The sequence below is a fragment of the Amia ocellicauda genome, unplaced genomic scaffold (genome assembly GCF_036373705.1).
Source record: "Amia ocellicauda isolate fAmiCal2 unplaced genomic scaffold, fAmiCal2.hap1 HAP1_SCAFFOLD_26, whole genome shotgun sequence".
NCBI classification, from domain to species: Eukaryota; Metazoa; Chordata; class Actinopteri; order Amiiformes; family Amiidae; genus Amia; species Amia ocellicauda.
In genome coordinates this window covers 1,709,753-1,724,865 of record NW_027102823.1, presented here as the reverse complement: position 1 = coordinate 1,724,865, position 15,113 = coordinate 1,709,753, and the positions used below count along the sequence as shown (strand labels likewise).

At 46.1% G+C, this 15,113-nt stretch overlaps 10 non-coding genes and 32 pseudogenes across 10 annotated transcripts; all 42 read right to left on the bottom strand.

The window, feature by feature from the left end:
• Window positions 1-82: 82 nt before the first annotated feature.
• On the bottom strand, window positions 83-201 carry LOC136727111 (uncharacterized; annotated as a pseudogene).
• Window positions 202-417: 216 nt separating this feature from the next.
• Window positions 418-536, bottom strand: LOC136726692 (uncharacterized; annotated as a pseudogene).
• A 216-nt stretch (window positions 537-752) lies between these two features.
• LOC136727279 (uncharacterized) lies at window positions 753-871 on the bottom strand (annotated as a pseudogene).
• Window positions 872-1,091: 220 nt separating this feature from the next.
• On the bottom strand, window positions 1,092-1,210 carry LOC136726823 (uncharacterized; annotated as a pseudogene).
• A 215-nt stretch (window positions 1,211-1,425) lies between these two features.
• Window positions 1,426-1,544, bottom strand: LOC136726546 (uncharacterized; annotated as a pseudogene).
• Window positions 1,545-1,754: 210 nt separating this feature from the next.
• LOC136727390 (uncharacterized) lies at window positions 1,755-1,873 on the bottom strand (annotated as a pseudogene).
• A 216-nt stretch (window positions 1,874-2,089) lies between these two features.
• LOC136727188 (uncharacterized) lies at window positions 2,090-2,207 on the bottom strand (annotated as a pseudogene).
• Window positions 2,208-2,432: 225 nt separating this feature from the next.
• On the bottom strand, window positions 2,433-2,551 carry LOC136727210 (uncharacterized; annotated as a pseudogene).
• A 210-nt stretch (window positions 2,552-2,761) lies between these two features.
• Window positions 2,762-2,880, bottom strand: LOC136727308 (uncharacterized; annotated as a pseudogene).
• Window positions 2,881-3,096: 216 nt separating this feature from the next.
• Window positions 3,097-3,215, bottom strand: LOC136727134 (5S ribosomal RNA). The gene has a single exon (XR_010808406.1). It is a non-coding gene; the product is annotated as a 5S ribosomal RNA (ribosomal RNA).
• Window positions 3,216-3,439: 224 nt separating this feature from the next.
• On the bottom strand, window positions 3,440-3,558 carry LOC136727357 (uncharacterized; annotated as a pseudogene).
• Window positions 3,559-3,768: 210 nt separating this feature from the next.
• LOC136726946 (5S ribosomal RNA) lies at window positions 3,769-3,887 on the bottom strand. Its single transcript, XR_010808320.1, has one exon. It is a non-coding gene; the product is annotated as a 5S ribosomal RNA (ribosomal RNA).
• Window positions 3,888-4,102: 215 nt separating this feature from the next.
• Window positions 4,103-4,221, bottom strand: LOC136726699 (uncharacterized; annotated as a pseudogene).
• Window positions 4,222-4,440: 219 nt separating this feature from the next.
• Window positions 4,441-4,559, bottom strand: LOC136726841 (uncharacterized; annotated as a pseudogene).
• Window positions 4,560-4,775: 216 nt separating this feature from the next.
• On the bottom strand, window positions 4,776-4,894 carry LOC136726943 (5S ribosomal RNA). Its single transcript, XR_010808317.1, has one exon. It is a non-coding gene; the product is annotated as a 5S ribosomal RNA (ribosomal RNA).
• A 221-nt stretch (window positions 4,895-5,115) lies between these two features.
• On the bottom strand, window positions 5,116-5,234 carry LOC136726848 (uncharacterized; annotated as a pseudogene).
• A 215-nt stretch (window positions 5,235-5,449) lies between these two features.
• On the bottom strand, window positions 5,450-5,568 carry LOC136727086 (uncharacterized; annotated as a pseudogene).
• Window positions 5,569-5,782: 214 nt separating this feature from the next.
• On the bottom strand, window positions 5,783-5,901 carry LOC136726566 (uncharacterized; annotated as a pseudogene).
• A 209-nt stretch (window positions 5,902-6,110) lies between these two features.
• LOC136726557 (uncharacterized) lies at window positions 6,111-6,229 on the bottom strand (annotated as a pseudogene).
• A 552-nt stretch (window positions 6,230-6,781) lies between these two features.
• LOC136727329 (uncharacterized) lies at window positions 6,782-6,900 on the bottom strand (annotated as a pseudogene).
• Window positions 6,901-7,111: 211 nt separating this feature from the next.
• Window positions 7,112-7,230, bottom strand: LOC136726906 (5S ribosomal RNA). Its single transcript, XR_010808284.1, has one exon. It is a non-coding gene; the product is annotated as a 5S ribosomal RNA (ribosomal RNA).
• Window positions 7,231-7,447: 217 nt separating this feature from the next.
• Window positions 7,448-7,566, bottom strand: LOC136726747 (uncharacterized; annotated as a pseudogene).
• Window positions 7,567-7,788: 222 nt separating this feature from the next.
• On the bottom strand, window positions 7,789-7,907 carry LOC136727331 (5S ribosomal RNA). The gene has a single exon (XR_010808424.1). It is a non-coding gene; the product is annotated as a 5S ribosomal RNA (ribosomal RNA).
• Window positions 7,908-8,117: 210 nt separating this feature from the next.
• On the bottom strand, window positions 8,118-8,236 carry LOC136727371 (uncharacterized; annotated as a pseudogene).
• Window positions 8,237-8,447: 211 nt separating this feature from the next.
• Window positions 8,448-8,566, bottom strand: LOC136727327 (uncharacterized; annotated as a pseudogene).
• A 210-nt stretch (window positions 8,567-8,776) lies between these two features.
• Window positions 8,777-8,895, bottom strand: LOC136727370 (uncharacterized; annotated as a pseudogene).
• A 226-nt stretch (window positions 8,896-9,121) lies between these two features.
• Window positions 9,122-9,240, bottom strand: LOC136726541 (uncharacterized; annotated as a pseudogene).
• Window positions 9,241-9,450: 210 nt separating this feature from the next.
• Window positions 9,451-9,569, bottom strand: LOC136727013 (5S ribosomal RNA). Its single transcript, XR_010808381.1, has one exon. It is a non-coding gene; the product is annotated as a 5S ribosomal RNA (ribosomal RNA).
• Window positions 9,570-9,786: 217 nt separating this feature from the next.
• Window positions 9,787-9,905, bottom strand: LOC136726650 (uncharacterized; annotated as a pseudogene).
• Window positions 9,906-10,127: 222 nt separating this feature from the next.
• On the bottom strand, window positions 10,128-10,246 carry LOC136727319 (5S ribosomal RNA). Its single transcript, XR_010808423.1, has one exon. It is a non-coding gene; the product is annotated as a 5S ribosomal RNA (ribosomal RNA).
• A 210-nt stretch (window positions 10,247-10,456) lies between these two features.
• LOC136726502 (uncharacterized) lies at window positions 10,457-10,575 on the bottom strand (annotated as a pseudogene).
• Window positions 10,576-10,784: 209 nt separating this feature from the next.
• Window positions 10,785-10,903, bottom strand: LOC136727256 (uncharacterized; annotated as a pseudogene).
• Window positions 10,904-11,127: 224 nt separating this feature from the next.
• LOC136726668 (uncharacterized) lies at window positions 11,128-11,246 on the bottom strand (annotated as a pseudogene).
• A 212-nt stretch (window positions 11,247-11,458) lies between these two features.
• Window positions 11,459-11,577, bottom strand: LOC136726617 (uncharacterized; annotated as a pseudogene).
• A 213-nt stretch (window positions 11,578-11,790) lies between these two features.
• On the bottom strand, window positions 11,791-11,908 carry LOC136727002 (5S ribosomal RNA). Its single transcript, XR_010808371.1, has one exon. It is a non-coding gene; the product is annotated as a 5S ribosomal RNA (ribosomal RNA).
• Window positions 11,909-12,463: 555 nt separating this feature from the next.
• On the bottom strand, window positions 12,464-12,582 carry LOC136727157 (uncharacterized; annotated as a pseudogene).
• Window positions 12,583-12,801: 219 nt separating this feature from the next.
• On the bottom strand, window positions 12,802-12,920 carry LOC136726939 (5S ribosomal RNA). The gene has a single exon (XR_010808314.1). It is a non-coding gene; the product is annotated as a 5S ribosomal RNA (ribosomal RNA).
• Window positions 12,921-13,130: 210 nt separating this feature from the next.
• Window positions 13,131-13,249, bottom strand: LOC136726990 (5S ribosomal RNA). The gene has a single exon (XR_010808360.1). It is a non-coding gene; the product is annotated as a 5S ribosomal RNA (ribosomal RNA).
• Window positions 13,250-13,804: 555 nt separating this feature from the next.
• LOC136727156 (uncharacterized) lies at window positions 13,805-13,923 on the bottom strand (annotated as a pseudogene).
• Window positions 13,924-14,142: 219 nt separating this feature from the next.
• On the bottom strand, window positions 14,143-14,261 carry LOC136727285 (uncharacterized; annotated as a pseudogene).
• Window positions 14,262-14,477: 216 nt separating this feature from the next.
• Window positions 14,478-14,596, bottom strand: LOC136727243 (uncharacterized; annotated as a pseudogene).
• Window positions 14,597-14,823: 227 nt separating this feature from the next.
• LOC136726501 (uncharacterized) lies at window positions 14,824-14,942 on the bottom strand (annotated as a pseudogene).
• Window positions 14,943-15,113: the final 171 nt, after the last annotated feature.

The following is a 15,113-nucleotide window of genomic DNA, read 5'->3' as shown; positions in this document are numbered from 1 at the left end:
GTGTACAATACTTCAATTATATCTCCTCCAGACAGAAAGCGAGTATGAAGAGCTACGATGAAGTTACCCAAGTGATGTAAAAAGCTTGCAGCACCTGGTATCTCCAGGAGGTCTCCCATCTAAGTACTGACCAGGCCCTGCCCCGTTTAGCTTCCGAGATCTGACGAGATCGTGCGCATTCAGGATGGTGTGGCCACAAGCCGAGATGCCTGGCTGCATGATGTCTCTTAAAGGCTGGAGGATATTGACAGAACTTCCAGCAAAATAAAGAAGAAAAAAGAAAAATGGAGGGAAAAATATCAGTGCAGCAAAGGGAGTTGAAAGTAGCCGGGTACGTGTACAATTCTTCAATTATATCTCCTCCAGACAGAAAGAGAGTATTAAGAGCTATGATGAAGTTACCCAGGAGACGTAAGAAGCTTGCAGCACCTGGTATTTCCAGGAGGTCTCCCATCCAAGTACAGAATAGACACTGCCCCGTTTAGCTTCCGAGATCTGATGAGATTGGGCGCGTTCAGGACGGTGTGGCCGCAAACAAAGAGGCCTGGCTGCATGATGTCTCTTAAAGGCTGGCGGGTATTGATGGAACTTCCAGCAAAAAAAATAAGAAAAAAGAAAAATGGAGAGAAACAAATCAGTGCAGCAAAGGGTTTTGAAAGTAGCCGGGTACGTGTACAATTCTTCAATTATATCTCCTCCAGACAGAAAGAGAGTATAAAGAGCTACGATGAAGTTTCCCAGGAGACGTAAAAATCTTGCAGCACCTGGTATTTCCAGGAGGTCACCCATCGAAGTACTGACCAGGCCCTGCCCCATTTAGCTTCCGAGATCTGATGAGATCGGGCGCGTTCATGACGGTGTGGCCGAAAGCCAAGAGGCCTGGCTGCATGATGTCTCTAAAAGGCTGGCGGGTATTGACGGAACATCCAAGAAAAAAAAATAAAAAAAAAATAGAAAAATGGAGAGAAAAATATCAGTGCAGGAAAGGGTGTTGAAAGTAGCCGGGTACGTGTACAATACTTCAATTATATCTCCTCCAGACAGAAAGAGAGTATTAAAAGCTACGATGAAGTTACCCAAGTGACGTAATAAGCTTGCAGCTCCTGGTATTTCCAGAAGGTCTCACATTCAAGTAATGACCAGGCCCTGCCCAGTTTAGCTTCCGAGAGCTGACGAGATGGGGCGCGTTCAGGACGGTGTGGCCGCAAGCCAAGAGGCCTTGCTGCATGATGTCTCTTAAAGGCTGGCGGATATTGACGGAACTTCCAGAAAAAAGAAAAAAGAAAAAGAAAAATGGAGGGAAAAATATCAGTGCAGCAAAGGGTGTTAAAAGTAGCCGAGTACGTGTACAATACTTCAATTATATCTCCTCCAGACAGAAAGAGTGTATTAAGAGCTAAGATAAAGTTACCCAGGAGACGTAAAAGCTTGCAGCACGAGGTATTTCCAGGAGGTCTCACATTCATGTACTGACCAGGTCCTGCCCCGTTTAGCTTCCGAGATCTGACGAGATCGGGCGCGTTCAGGATGGTGTGGCCGCAAGCTGAGATGCCTGGCTGCATGATGTCTCTTAAAGGCTGGCGGGTATTGACGGAACTGCCAGCAAAAAAAAAAAAGAAAAATAGAGGGAAATATACCAGTGCAGCAAAGGGAGTTGAAAGTAGCCGGGTACGTGTACAATTGTTCAATTATATCTCCTGGAGACAGAAAGAGAGAATTAAGAGCTACGATGAAGTTACCCAGGAGACGTAAAAAGCTTGCAGCACCTGGTATTTCCAGGAGGTCTCCCATCCAAGTACTGAGCAGGCCCTGCCCCGTTTAGCTTCCGAAATCTGATATGATCGGGCGCGTTCTGGACGGTGTGACTACAAGCCAAGAGGCCTGGCTGCATGATGTCTCTTAAAGGCTGGCGAATATTGATGGAACTTCCAGCAAAAAAATAAAATAAAAAGAAAAATGGAGGGAAAAATATCAGTGCAGCAAAGGGTGTTGAAAGTAGCCTAGTACGTGTACAATTCTTCAATTATATCTCCTCCAGACAGAAAGAGAGTATTAAGAGCTACGATGAAGTTACCCAGGAGACGTAAAAGGCTTGCAGCACCTGGTATTTCTCGAGGTCTCCCATCCAAGTACTGACCAGGCCCTGCCCCGTTTAGATTCCGAGATCTGACGAGATCGGGCGCATTCAGGACGGTGTGGCCGCAAGCCGAGAGGCCTGGCTACATGATGTCTCTTAATGGCTGGCGGGTATTGACGGAACTTCCAGCAAAAAAAAAAAAAAAAAAAAAAGAAAAAGAAAAATGGAGGGAAAAATATCAGTGCAGTAATGGGTTTTGAAAGTAGCCGGGTACGTGTACAATACTTCAATTATATCTCCTCCAGACAGATAGAGAGTATTAAGAGCTACGATAAAGTTACCCAGGAGAAGTAAAAGCTTGCAGCACCAGGTATTTCCAGGAGGTCTCACATTCATGTACTGACCAGGTCCTGCCCCGTTTAGCTTCCGAGATCTGACGAGATCGGGCGCGTTCAGGATGGTGTGGCCGCAAGCCGAGATGCCTGGCTGCATGATGTCTCTTAAAGGCTGGCGGGTATTGACGGAACTGCCAGCAAAAAAAAAAAAGAAAAATAGAGGGAAATATACCAGTGCAGCACAGGGTGTTGAAAGTAGCCGGGTACGTGTACAATTCTTCAATTATATCTCCTGGAGAAAGAAAGAGAGTATTAAGAGCTACGATGAAGTTACCCAGGAGACGTAAAAAGCTTGCAGCACCTGGTATTTCCAGGAGGTCACACATCCAAGTACTGACCAGGCCCTGCCCCGTTTAGCTTCCGAAATCTGATATGATCGGGCGCGTTCAGGACGGTGTGACTACAAGCCAAGAGGCCTGGCTGCATGATGTCTCTTAAAGGCTGGCGGATATTGACGGAACTTCCAGCAAAAAAATAAAATAAAAAGAAAAATGGAGGGAAAAATATCAGTGCAGCAAAGGCTGTTGAAAGTAGCCTAGTACGTGTACAATTCTTCAATTATATCTCCTCCAGACAGAAAGAGAGTATTAAGAGCTACGATGAAGTTACCCAGGAGACGTAAAAAGCTTGCAGCACCTGGTATTTCTAGGAGGTCTCCCATCCAAGTACTGACCAGGCCCTGCCCCGTTTAGCTTCCGAGATCTGACGAGATCGGGCGCATTCAGGACGGTGTGGCCGCAAGCCGAGAAGCCTGGCTACATGATGTCTCTTAATGGCTGGCGGGTATTGACGGAACTTCCAGCAAAAAAAAAAAAAAAAAAAAAGAAAAAGAAAAATGGAGGGAAAAATATCAGTCCAGTAATGGGTTTTGAAAGTAGCCGGGTACGTGTACAATACTTCAATTATATCTCCTCCAGACAGATAGAGAGTATTAAGAGCTACGATAAAGTTACCCAGGAGACGTAAAAGCTTGCAGCACCAGGTATTTCCAGGAGGTCTCACATTCATGTACTGACCAGGTCCTGCCCCGTTTAGCTTCCGAGATCTGACGAGATCAGGCGCGTTCAGGATGGTGTGGCCGCAAGCCGAGATGCCTGGCTGCATGATGTCTCTTAAAGGCTGGCGGGTATTGACGGAACTGCCAGCAAAAAAAAAAAAGAAAAATAGAGGGAAATATACCAGTGCAGCACAGGGTGTTGAAAGTAGCCGGGTACGTGTACAATTCTTCAATTATATCTCCTGGAGAAAGAAAGAGAGTATTAAGAGCTACGATGAAGTTACCCAGGAGAAGTAAAAAGCTTGCAGCACCTGGTATTTCCAGGAGGTCACACATCCAAGTACTGACCAGGCCCTGCCCCGTTTAGCTTCCGAGATCTGACGAGATCGGGCGCAATCAGGACGGTGTGGCCGCAAGCCAAGAGGCCTGGCTGCATGATGTCTCTTAAAGGTTGGCGGGTATTGACGGAACTTCCAGCAAAAAAAAAAAAAAAAAAGAAAAATGGATGGAAAAATATCAGTGCAGCAAAGGGTGTTGACAGTAGCTGGGTACGTGTACAATACTTCAAATATATCTCCTCCAGACAGATAGAGAGTATTAAGAGCTACGATAAAGTTACCCAGGAGACGTAAAAGCTTGCAGCACCAGGTATTTCCAGGAGGTCTCACATTCATGTACCGACCAGGTCCTTCCCCGTTTAGCTTCCAAGATCTGACGAGATCGGGCGAGTTCAGGATGGTGTGGCCGCAAGCCGAAAGGCCTGGCTGCATGATGTCTCTTAAAGGTTGGCGGGTATTGACGGAACTTCCAGCAAAAAAAAATAAAAAAAAAATAGAAAAATGGAGGGAAAAATATCAGTGCAGGAAAGGGTGTTGAAAGTAGCCGGGTACGTGTACAATTCTTCAATTATATCTCCTGCAGACTGAAAGAGAGTATTAAGAGCTACGATAAAGTTACCCAGGAGACGTAAAAGCTTGCAGCACCTGGTATTTCCAGGAGGTCTCACATTCAAGTACTGACCAGGTCCTGCCCCGTTTAGCTTCCGAGATCTGACGATATCATGCGCATTCAGGACGGTGTGGCCAAAAGCCGAGAGGCCCGGCTGCATGATGTCTTTTTAAGGCTGGCGGGTATTGACGGAACTTCCAGCAAAAAAAAAAAGAAAAAAGAAAAATGGAGGGAAAAATATCAGTGCAGCAAAGGCTGTTGAAAGTAGCCGGGTACGTGTACAATACTTCAATTATATCTCCTCCAGACAGATAGAGAGTATTAAGAGCTACGATGAAGTTTCCCAGGAGACGTAAAAAGCATGCAGCACCTGGTATTTCCAGGAGGTCTCCCATCCAAGTACTGACCAGGCCCTGCCCCGTTTGGCTTCCGAGATCTGACGAGATCGGGCGTGTTCAGGACGGTGTGGCCGCAAGCCAAGAGGCCGGGCTGCATGATGTCTCTTAAAGGCTAGCGGGTATTGACGGAACTTCCAGCAAAAAATAAAAAATAAATAAATAGAAAAATGGAGGGAAAAATATCAGTGCAGGACAGGGTGTTGAAAGTAGCCGGGTACATGTACAATTCTTCAATTATATCTCCTCCAGACTGAATGAGAGTATTAAGAGCTACTCTGAAGTTACCTAGGAGATGTAAAAAGCTTTCAGCACCTGGTATTTCCAGGAGGTCACCCATCCAATTACTGACCAGGCCCTGCCTAGTTTCTCTTCCGAGATCTGACGAGATCTTGCGTCTTCAGGACGGTGTGGCCTCAAGCCAAGAGGCCTGGCTGCATGATGTGTCTTAAAGGCTGGAGGGTATTGATGGAACTTCCAGCAAAAAACAAAAGAAAAAAGAAAAATGGAGGGAAAAATATCAGTGCAGCAAATGGTGTTGACAGTAGCTGGGTACGTGTACAATTCTTCAATTATATCTCCTCCAGACAGATAGAGAGTATTAAGAGCTACGATAAAGTTACCCAGGAGACGTAAAAGCTTGCAGCACCAGGTATTTCCAGGAGGTCTCACATTCAAGTACTGACCAGGTCCTGCCCCGTTTAGCTTCCGAGATCTGACGAGATCGGGCGCGTTCAGGACGGTGTGGCCGCAAGCCGAGATGTCTGGCTGCATGATGTCTCTTAAAGGCTGGCGGGTATTGACGGAACTTCCAGCAAAAAAAAAAAAAAAAAGAAAAATGGATGGAAAAATATCAGTGCAGCAAAGGGTGTTGACAGTAGCTGGGTACGTGTACAATACTTCAATTATATCTCCTCCAGACAGATAGAGAGTATTAAGAGCTACGATAAAGTTACCCAGGAGACGTGAAAGCTTGCAGCACCAGGTATTTCCAGGAGGTCTCACATTCATGTACTGACCAGGTCCTGCCCCGTTTAGCTTCCAAGATCTGACGAGATCGGGCGAGTTCAGGATGGTGTGGCCGCAAGCCGAAAGTCCTGGCTGCATGATGTCTCTTAAAGGTTGGCGGGTATTGACGGAACTTCCAGCAAAAAAAAAAAAAAAAAATGGATGGAAAAATATCAGTGCAGCAAAGGGTGTTGACAGTAGCTGGGTACGTGTACAATACTTCAATTAAATCTCCTCCAGACAGATAGAGAGTATTAATAGCTACGATAAAGTTACCCAGGAGACGTAAAAGCTTGCAGCACGAGGTATTTCCAGGAGGTCTCACATTCATGTACTGACCAGGTCCTGCCCCGTTTAGCTTCCGAGATCTGACGAGATCGGGCGCGTTCAGGATGGTGTGGCTGCAAGCCGAGATGCCTGGCTGCATGATGTCTCTTAAAGGCTGGCGGGTATTGACGGAACTGCCAGCCAAAAAAAAAAAGAAAAATAGAGGGAAAAATACCAGTGCAGCAAAGGGTGTTGAAAGTAGCCGGGTACGTGTACAATTCTTCAATTATATATTCTCCAGACAGAAAGAGAGTATTAAGAGCTACGATGAAGTTCCCCAGGAGACGTAAAAAGCTGGCAGCACCTGGTATTTCCAGAAGGTCTCCCATCCAAGTACTGACCAGGCCCTGCCCCATTTAGTTTCCGAGATCTTCCGAGATCGGGCGGGTTCAGGACTGTGTGTCCGCAAACCGAGAGGCCTTGTTGCATGATGTCTCTTAAAGGCTGGCGGGTATTGACGGAACGTCCAGCAAAAAAAAAAAAAAAAAAAAAAAAAAAAAAAATGGATGGAAAAATATCAGTGCAGCAAAGGATGTTGACAGTAGCTGGGTACGTGTACAATACTTCAATTATATCTCCTCCAGACAGATAGAGAGTATTAAGAGCTACGATAAAGTTACCCAGGAGACGTAAAAGCTTGCAGCACCAGGTATTTCCAGGAGGTCTCACATTCATGTACTGACCAGGTCCTGCCCCGTTTAGCTTCCGAGATCTGACGAGATCGGGCACGTTCAGGATGGTGTGGCCGCAAGCCGAGATGCCTGGCTGCATGATGTCTCTTAAAGGCTGGCGGGTATTGACGGAACTGCCAGCAAAAAAAAAAAAAGAAAAATAGAGGGAAATATACCAGTGCAGCAAAGGGTGTTGAAAGTAGCCTAGTACGTGTACAATTCTTCAATTATATCTCCTGGAGACAGAAAGAGAGTATTAAGAGCTACGATGAAGTTACCCAGGAGACGTAAAAGGCTTGCAGCACCTGGTATTTCTAGGAGGTCTCCCATCCAAGTACTGACCAGGCCCTGCCCCGTTTAGCTTCCGAGATCTGACGAGATCGGGCGAATTCAGGACGGTGTGGCCGCAAGCCGAGAGGCCTGGCTGCATTATGTCTCTTAAAGGTTGGCGGGTATTGACGGAACTTCCAGCAGAAAAAAAAAAAAAAAAAGAAAAATGGATGGAAAAATATCAGTGCAGCAAAGGGTGTTGACAGTAGCTGGGTACGTGTACAATACTTCAATTATATCTCCATCCAGACAGATAGAGAGTATTAAGAGCTACGATAAAGTTACCCAGGAGACGTAAAAGCTTGCAGCACCAGGTATTTCCAGGAGGTCTCACATTCATGTACCGACCAGGTCCTGCCCCGTTTAGCTTCCAAGATCTGACGAAATCGGGCGAGTTCAGGATGGTGTGGCCGCAAGCCGAGACGCCTGGCTGCATGATGTCTCTTAAAGGTTGGCGGGTATTGACAGAACTTCAAGCAAAAAAAAAAAAAAAAAAAAAAAAAAAAATGGATGGAAAAATATCAGTGCAGCAAAAGGGTGTTGACAGTAGCTGGGTACGTGTACAATACTTAAATTATATCTCCTCCGGACAGATAGAGAGTATTAAGAGCTACGATGAAGTTACCCAGGAGACGTAAAAAGCTTGCAGCACCTGGTATTTCTAGGAGGTCTCCCATCCAAGTACTGACCAGGCCCTGCCCCGTTTAGCTTCCGAGATCTGACGAGATCGGGCGCGTTCAGGATGGTGTGGCCGCAAGCCAAGATGCCTGGCTGCATGATGTCTCTTAAAGGCTGGCGGGTATTGACGGAACTGCCAGCAAAAAAAAAAAAGAAAAATAGAGGGAAAAATACCAGTGCAGCAAAGGGTGTTGAAAGTAGCCGGGTACGTGTACAATTCTTCAATTATATCTTCTCCAGACAGAAAGAGAGTATTAAGAGCTACGATGAAGTTACCCAGGAGACGTAAAAAGCTGGCAGCACCTGGTATTTCCAGGAGGTCTCACATTTAAGTACTGACCAGGCCCTGCACCGTTTAGCTTCCGAGATCTGACGAGATCGGGCGCGTTCAGGACGGTGTGGCCGCAAGCCGAAAGCCCTGGCTGCATGATGTCTCTTAAAGGCTGGCGGGTATTGACGGAACTGCCAGCAAAAAAAAAAAAAAAAAAAATGGATGGAAAAATATCAGTGCAGCAAAGGATGTTGACAGTAGCTGGGTACGTGTACAATACTTCAATTATATCTCCTCCAGACAGATAGAGAGTATTAAGAGCTACGATAAAGTTACCCAGGAGACGTAAAAGCTTGCAGCACCAGGTATTTCCAGGAGGTCTCACATTCATGTACTGACCAGGTCCTGCCCCGTTTAGCTTCCGAGATCTGACGAGATCGGGCACGTTCAGGATGGTGTGGCCGCAAGCCGAGATGCCTGGCTGCATGATGTCTCTTAAAGGCTGGCGGGTATTGACAGAACTGCCAGCAAAAAAAAAAAAGAAAAATAGAGGGAAATATACCAGTGCAGCAAAGGGTGTTGAAAGTAGCCTAGTACGTGTACAATTCTTCAATTATATCTCCTGGAGACAGAAAGAGAGTATTAAGAGCTACGATGAAGTTCCCCAGGAGACGTAAAAAGCTGGCAGCACCTGGTATTTCCAGGAGGTCTCACATTTAAGTACTGACCAGGCCCTGCACCGTTTAGCTTCCGAGATCTGACGAGATCGGGCGCGTTCAGGACGGTGTGGCCGCAAGCCGAAAGCCCTGGCTGCATGATGTCTCTTAAAGGCTGGCGGGTATTGACGGAACTGCCAGCAAAAAAAAAAAAAAAAAAAAAAAAAAAAAGAAAAATGGATGGAAAAATATCAGTGCAGCAAAGGATGTTGACAGTAGCTGGGTACGTGTACAATACTTCAATTATATCTCCTCCAGACAAATAGAGAGTATTAAGAGCTACGATAAAGTTACCCAGGAGACGTAAAAGCTTGCAGCACCAGGTATTTCCAGGAGGTCTCACATTCATGTACCGACCAGGTCCTGCCCCGTTTAGCTTCCGAGATCTGACGAGATCGGGCGAGTTCAGGATGGTGTGGCCGCAAGCCGAGACGCCTGGCTGCATGATGTCTCTTAAAAGCTGGCGGGTATTGACGGAACTGCCAGGAAAAAATAAAAAGAAAAATAGAGGGAAATATACCAGTGCAGCAAAGGGTGTTGAAAGTAGCCTAGTACGTGTACAATTCTTCAATTATATCTCCTGGAGACAGAAAGAGAGTATTAAGAGCTACGATGAAGTTACCCAGGAGACGTAAAAGGCTTGCAGCACCTGGTATTTCTAGGAGGTCTCCCATCCAAGTACTGACCAGGCCCTGCCCCGTTTAGCTTCCGAGATCTGACGAGATAGGGCGCATTCAGGACGGTGTGGCCGCAAGCCGAGAGGCCTGGCTGCATTATGTCTCTTAAAGGTTGGCGGGTATTGACGGAACTTCCAGCAGAAAAAAAAAAAAAAAAAGAAAAATGGATGGAAAAATATCAGTGCAGCAAAGGGTGTTGACAGTAGCTGGGTACGTGTACAATACTTCAATTATATCTCCATCCAGACAGATAGAGAGTATTAAGAGCTACGATAAAGTTACCCAGGAGACGTAAAAGCTTGCAGCACCAGGTATTTCCAGGAGGTCTCACATTCATGTACCGACCAGGTCCTGCCCCGTTTAGCTTCCAAGATCTGACGAGATCGGGCGAGTTCAGGATGGTGTGGCCGCAAGCCGAGACGCCTGGCTGCATGATGTCTCTTAAAGGTTGGCGGGTATTGACAGAACTTCAAGCAAAAAAAAAAAAAAAAAAAAAAAAAAAAAATGGATGGAAAAGTATCAGTGCAGCAAAGGGTGTTGACAGTAGCTGGGTACGTGTACAATACTTAAATTATATCTCCTCCGGACAGATAGAGAGTATTAAGAGCTACGATGAAGTTACCCAGGAGACGTAAAAAGCTTGCAGCACCTGGTATTTCTAGGAGGTCTCCCATCCAAGTACTGACCAGGCCCTGCCCCGTTTAGCTTCCGAGATCTGACGAGATCGGGCGCGTTCAGGATGGTGTGGCCGCAAGCCAAGATGCCTGGCTGCATGATGTCTCTTAAAGGCTGGCGGGTATTGACGGAACTGCCAGCAAAAAAAAAAAAGAAAAATAGAGGGAAAAATACCAGTGCAGCAAAGGGTGTTGAAAGTAGCCGGGTACGTGTACAATTCTTCAATTATATCTTCTCCAGACAGAAAGAGAGTATTAAGAGCTACGATGAAGTTCCCCAGGAGACGTAAAAAGCTGGCAGCACCTGGTATTTCCAGGAGGTCTCACATTTAAGTACTGACCAGGTCCTGCCCCGTTTAGCTTCCGAGATCTGACAAGATCGGGCGCGTTCAGGACGGTGTGGCCGCAAGCCGAGATGTCTGGCTGCATGATGTCTCTTAAAGGCTGGCGGGTATTGACGGAACTGCCAGCAAAAAAAAAAAAGAAAAATAGAGGGAAATATACCAGTGCAGCAAAGGGTGTTGAAAGTAGCCGGGTACGTGTACAATTCTTCAATTATATCTCCTGGAGACAGAAAGAGAGTATTAAGAGCTACGATAAAGTTACCCAGGAGACGTAAAAGCTTGCAGCACTAGGTATTTCCAGGAGGTCTCCCATCCAAGTACTGACCAGGCCCTGCACCGTTTAGCTTCCGAGATCTGACGAGATCGGGCGCATTCAGGATGGTGTGTCCACAAGCCGAAAGCCCTGGCTGCATGATGTCTCTTAAAGGTTGGCGGGTATTGACGGAACTTCCAGCAAAAAAATAAAAGAAAAAAAGAAAAAAGAAAAATGGATGGAAAAATATCAGTGCAGCAAAGGGTGTTGACAGTAGCCGGGTACGTGTACAATACTTCAATTATATCTCCTCCAGACAGAGAGAGAGTATTAAGAGCTACGATAAAGTTACCCAGGAGACGTAAAAGCTTGCAGCACTAGGTATTTCCAGGAGGTCTCACTATCATGTACTGACCAGGTCCTGCCCCGTTTAGCTTCCGAGATCTGACGAGATCGGGCGCGTTCAGGATGGTGTGGCCGCAAGCCGAGATGCCTGGCTGCATGATGTCTCTTAAAGGCTGGCGGGTATTGACAGAACTGCCAGCAAAAAAAAAAAAAAGAAAAATAGAGGGAAATATACCAGTGCAGCAAAGGGTGTTGAAAGTAGCCGGGTACGTGTACAATTCTTCAATTATATCTCCTGGAGACAGAAAGAGAGTATTAAGAGCTACGATGAAGTTACCCAGGAGACGTAAAAAGCTTGCAGCACCTGGTATTTCTAGGAGGTCTCCCATCCAAGTACTGACCAGGCCCTGCCCCGTTTAGCTTCCGAGATCTGACGATATCATGCGCATTCAGGACGGTGTGGCCGAAAGCCGAGAGGCACGGCTGCATGATGTCTCTTTAAGGCTGGCGGGTATTGATGGAACTTACAGCAAAAAAAAAAAGAAAAATGAAAAATGGAGGGAAAAATAGTGCAGCAAAGGGTTTTGAAAGTAGCCGGGTACGTGTACAATTCTTCAATAATAACTCCTACAGACTGAAAGAGAGTATTAAGAGCTATGATGAAGTTACCCAGGAGACGTAAAAAGCTTGCAGCACCTGGTATTTCCAGGAGGTCACCCATCCAAGTACTGACCAGGCCCTGCCCCGTTAGCTTCCGAAATCTGATGAGATCGGGCGCGTTCAGGACGGTGTGGCCGCAAGCCAAGAGGCCTGGCTGCATGATGTCTCTTAAAGGCTGGCGGGTATTGACGGAACTTCCAGCAAAAAATAAAAAATAAATAAATAGAAAAATGGAGGGAAAAATATCAGTGCAGAACAGGGTGTTGAAAGTAGCCGGGTACATGTACAATTCTTCAATTATATCTCCTCCAGACTGAATGAGAGTATTAAGAGCTACGCTGAAGTTACCCAGGAGATGTAAAAAGCTTTCAGCACCTGGTATTTCCAGGAGGTCACCCATCCAATTACTGACCAGACCCTGCCCAGTTTTTCTTCCGAGATCTGACGAGATTTTGCATCTTCAGGACGGTGTGGCCTCAAGCCAAGAGGCCTGGCTGCATGATGTCTCTTAAAGGCTGGAGGGTATTGATGGAACTTCCAGCAAGAAACAAAAGAAAAAAGAAAAATGGAGGGAAAAATATCAGTGCAGCAAAGCGTGTTGAAGGTAGCCAGGTACGTGTACAATTCTTCAATTATATCTCCTCCAGACAGATAGAGAGTATTAAGAGCTACGATAAAGTTACCCAGGAGACGTAAAAGCTTGCAGCACCAGGTATTTCCAGGAGGTCTCACATTCAAGTACTGAACAGGTCCTGCCCCGTTTAGCTTCCGAGATCTGACGAGATCGGGCGCGTTCAGGACGGTGTGGCCGCAAGCCGAGATGTCTGGCTGCATGACGTCTCTTAAAGGCTGGCGGGTATTGACGGAATTTCCAGCAAAAAAAAAAAAAAAAAAATAGAAAAATGGAGGGAAAAATATCAGTGCAGGAAAGGGTGTTGAAAGTAGCCGGGTACGTGTACAATTCTTCAATTATATCTCCTGGAGACAGAAAGAGAGTATTAAGAGCTACGATGAAGTTACCCAGGAGACGTAAAAAGCTTGCAGCACCTGGTATTTCTAGGAGGTCTCCCATCCAAGTACTGACCAGGCCCTGCCCCGTTTAGCTTCCGAGATCTGACGAGATCGGGCACATTCAGGACGGTGTGGCCACAAGCCGAAAGGCCTGGCTGCATGATGTCTCTTAAAGGTTGGCGGGTATTGACGGAACTTCCAGCAAAAAAAAAAAAAAAAAATGGATGGAAAAATATCAGTGCAGCAAAGGGTGTTGACAGTAGCTGGGTACGTGTACAATACTTCAATTAAATCTCCTCCAGACAGATAGAGAGTATTAAGAGCTACGATGAAGTTTCCCAGGAGACGTAAAAAGCTTGCAGCACCAGGTATTTCCAGGAGGTCTCCCATCCAAGTACTGACGAGGCCCTGCCCCGTTTAGCTTCCGAGATCTGACGAGATCGGGCGTGTTCAGGACGGTGTGGCCGCAAGCCAAGAGGCCGGGCTGCATGATGTCTCTTAAAGGCTGGCGGGTATTGACGGAACTTCCAGCAAAAAATAAAAAATAAATAAATAGAAAAATGGAGGGAAAAATATCAGTGCAGAACAGGGTGTTGAAAGTAGCCGGGTACATGTACAATTCTTCAATTATATCTCCTCCAGACTGAATGAGAGTATTAAGAGCTACGCTGAAGTTTCCCAGGAGATGTAAAAAGCTTTCAGCACCTGGTATTTCCAGGAGGTCACCCATCCAATTACTGACCAGACCCTGCCCAGTTTTTCTTCCGAGATCTGACGAGATTTTGCATCTTCAGGACGGTGTGGCCTCAAGCCAAGAGGCCTGGCTGCATGATGTCTCTTAAAGGCTGGAGGGTATTGATGGAACTTCCAGCAAGAAACAAAAGAAAAAAGAAAAATGGAGGGAAAAATATCAGTGCAGCAAAGCGTGTTGAAGGTAGCCAGGTACGTGTACAATTCTTCAATTATATCTCCTCCAGACAGATAGAGAGTATTAAGAGCTACGATAAAGTTACCCAGGAGACGTAAAAGCTTGCAGCACCAGGTATTTCCAGGAGGTCTCACATTCAAGTACTGAACAGGTCCTGCCCCGTTTAGCTTCCGAGATCTGACGAGATCGGGCGCGTTCAGGACGGTGTGGCCGCAAGCCGAGATGTCTGGCTGCATGACGTCTCTTAAAGGCTGGCGGGTATTGACGGAATTTCCAGCAAAAAAAAAAAAAAAAAAATAGAAAAATGGAGGGAAAAATATCAGTGCAGGAAAGGGTGTTGAAAGTAGCCGGGTACGTGTACAATTCTTCAATTATATCTCCTGGAGACAGAAAGAGAGTATTAAGAGCTACGATGAAGTTACCCAGGAGACGTAAAAAGCTTGCAGCACCTGGTATTTCTAGGAGGTCTCCCATCCAAGTACTGACCAGGCCCTGCCCCGTTTAGCTTCCGAAATCTGATATGATCGAGCGCGTTCAGGACGGTGTGACTACAAGCCAAGAGGCCTGGCTGCATGATGTCTCTTAAAGGCTGGCGGATATTGACGGAACTTCCAGCAAAAAAATAAAATAAAAAGAAAAATGGAGTGAAAAATATCAGTGCAGCAAAGGCTGTTGAAAGTAGCCTAGTACGTGTACAATTCTTCAATTATATCTCCTCCAGACAGAAAGAGAGTATTAAGAGCTACGATGAAGTTACCCAGGAGACGTAAAAAGCTTGCAGCACCTTGTATTTCTAGGAGGTCTCCAATCCAAGTACTGACCAGGCCCTGCCCCGTTTAGCTTCCGAGATCTGACGAGATCGGGCGCATTCAGGACGGTGTGGCCGCAAGCCGAGAGGCCTGGCTACATGATGTCTCTTAATGGCTGGCGGGTATTGACGGAACTTCCAGCAAAAAAAAAAAAAAAAAAAAAAAGAAAAAGAAAAATGGAGGGAAAAATATCAGTCCAGTAATGGGTTTTGAAAGTAGCCGGGTACGTGTACAATACTTCAATTATATCTCCTCCAGACAGATAGAGAGTATTAAGAGCTACGATGAAGTTCCCCAGGAGACGTAAAAAGCTGGCAGCACCTGGTATTTCCAGGAGGTCTCACATTTAAGTACTGACCAGGTCCTGCCCCGTTTAGCTTCCGAGATCTGACAAGATCGGGCGCGTTCAGGACGGTGTGGCCGCAAGCCGAGATGTCTGGCTGCATGATGTTTCTTAAAGGCTAGCGGGTATTGTCGGAATTTCCAGCAAAAAAAAAAAAGAAAAATAGAGGGAAATATACCAGTGCAGCAAAGGGTGTTGAAAGTAGCCGGGTACGTGTACAATTCTTCAATTATATCTCCTGGAGACAGAAAGAGAG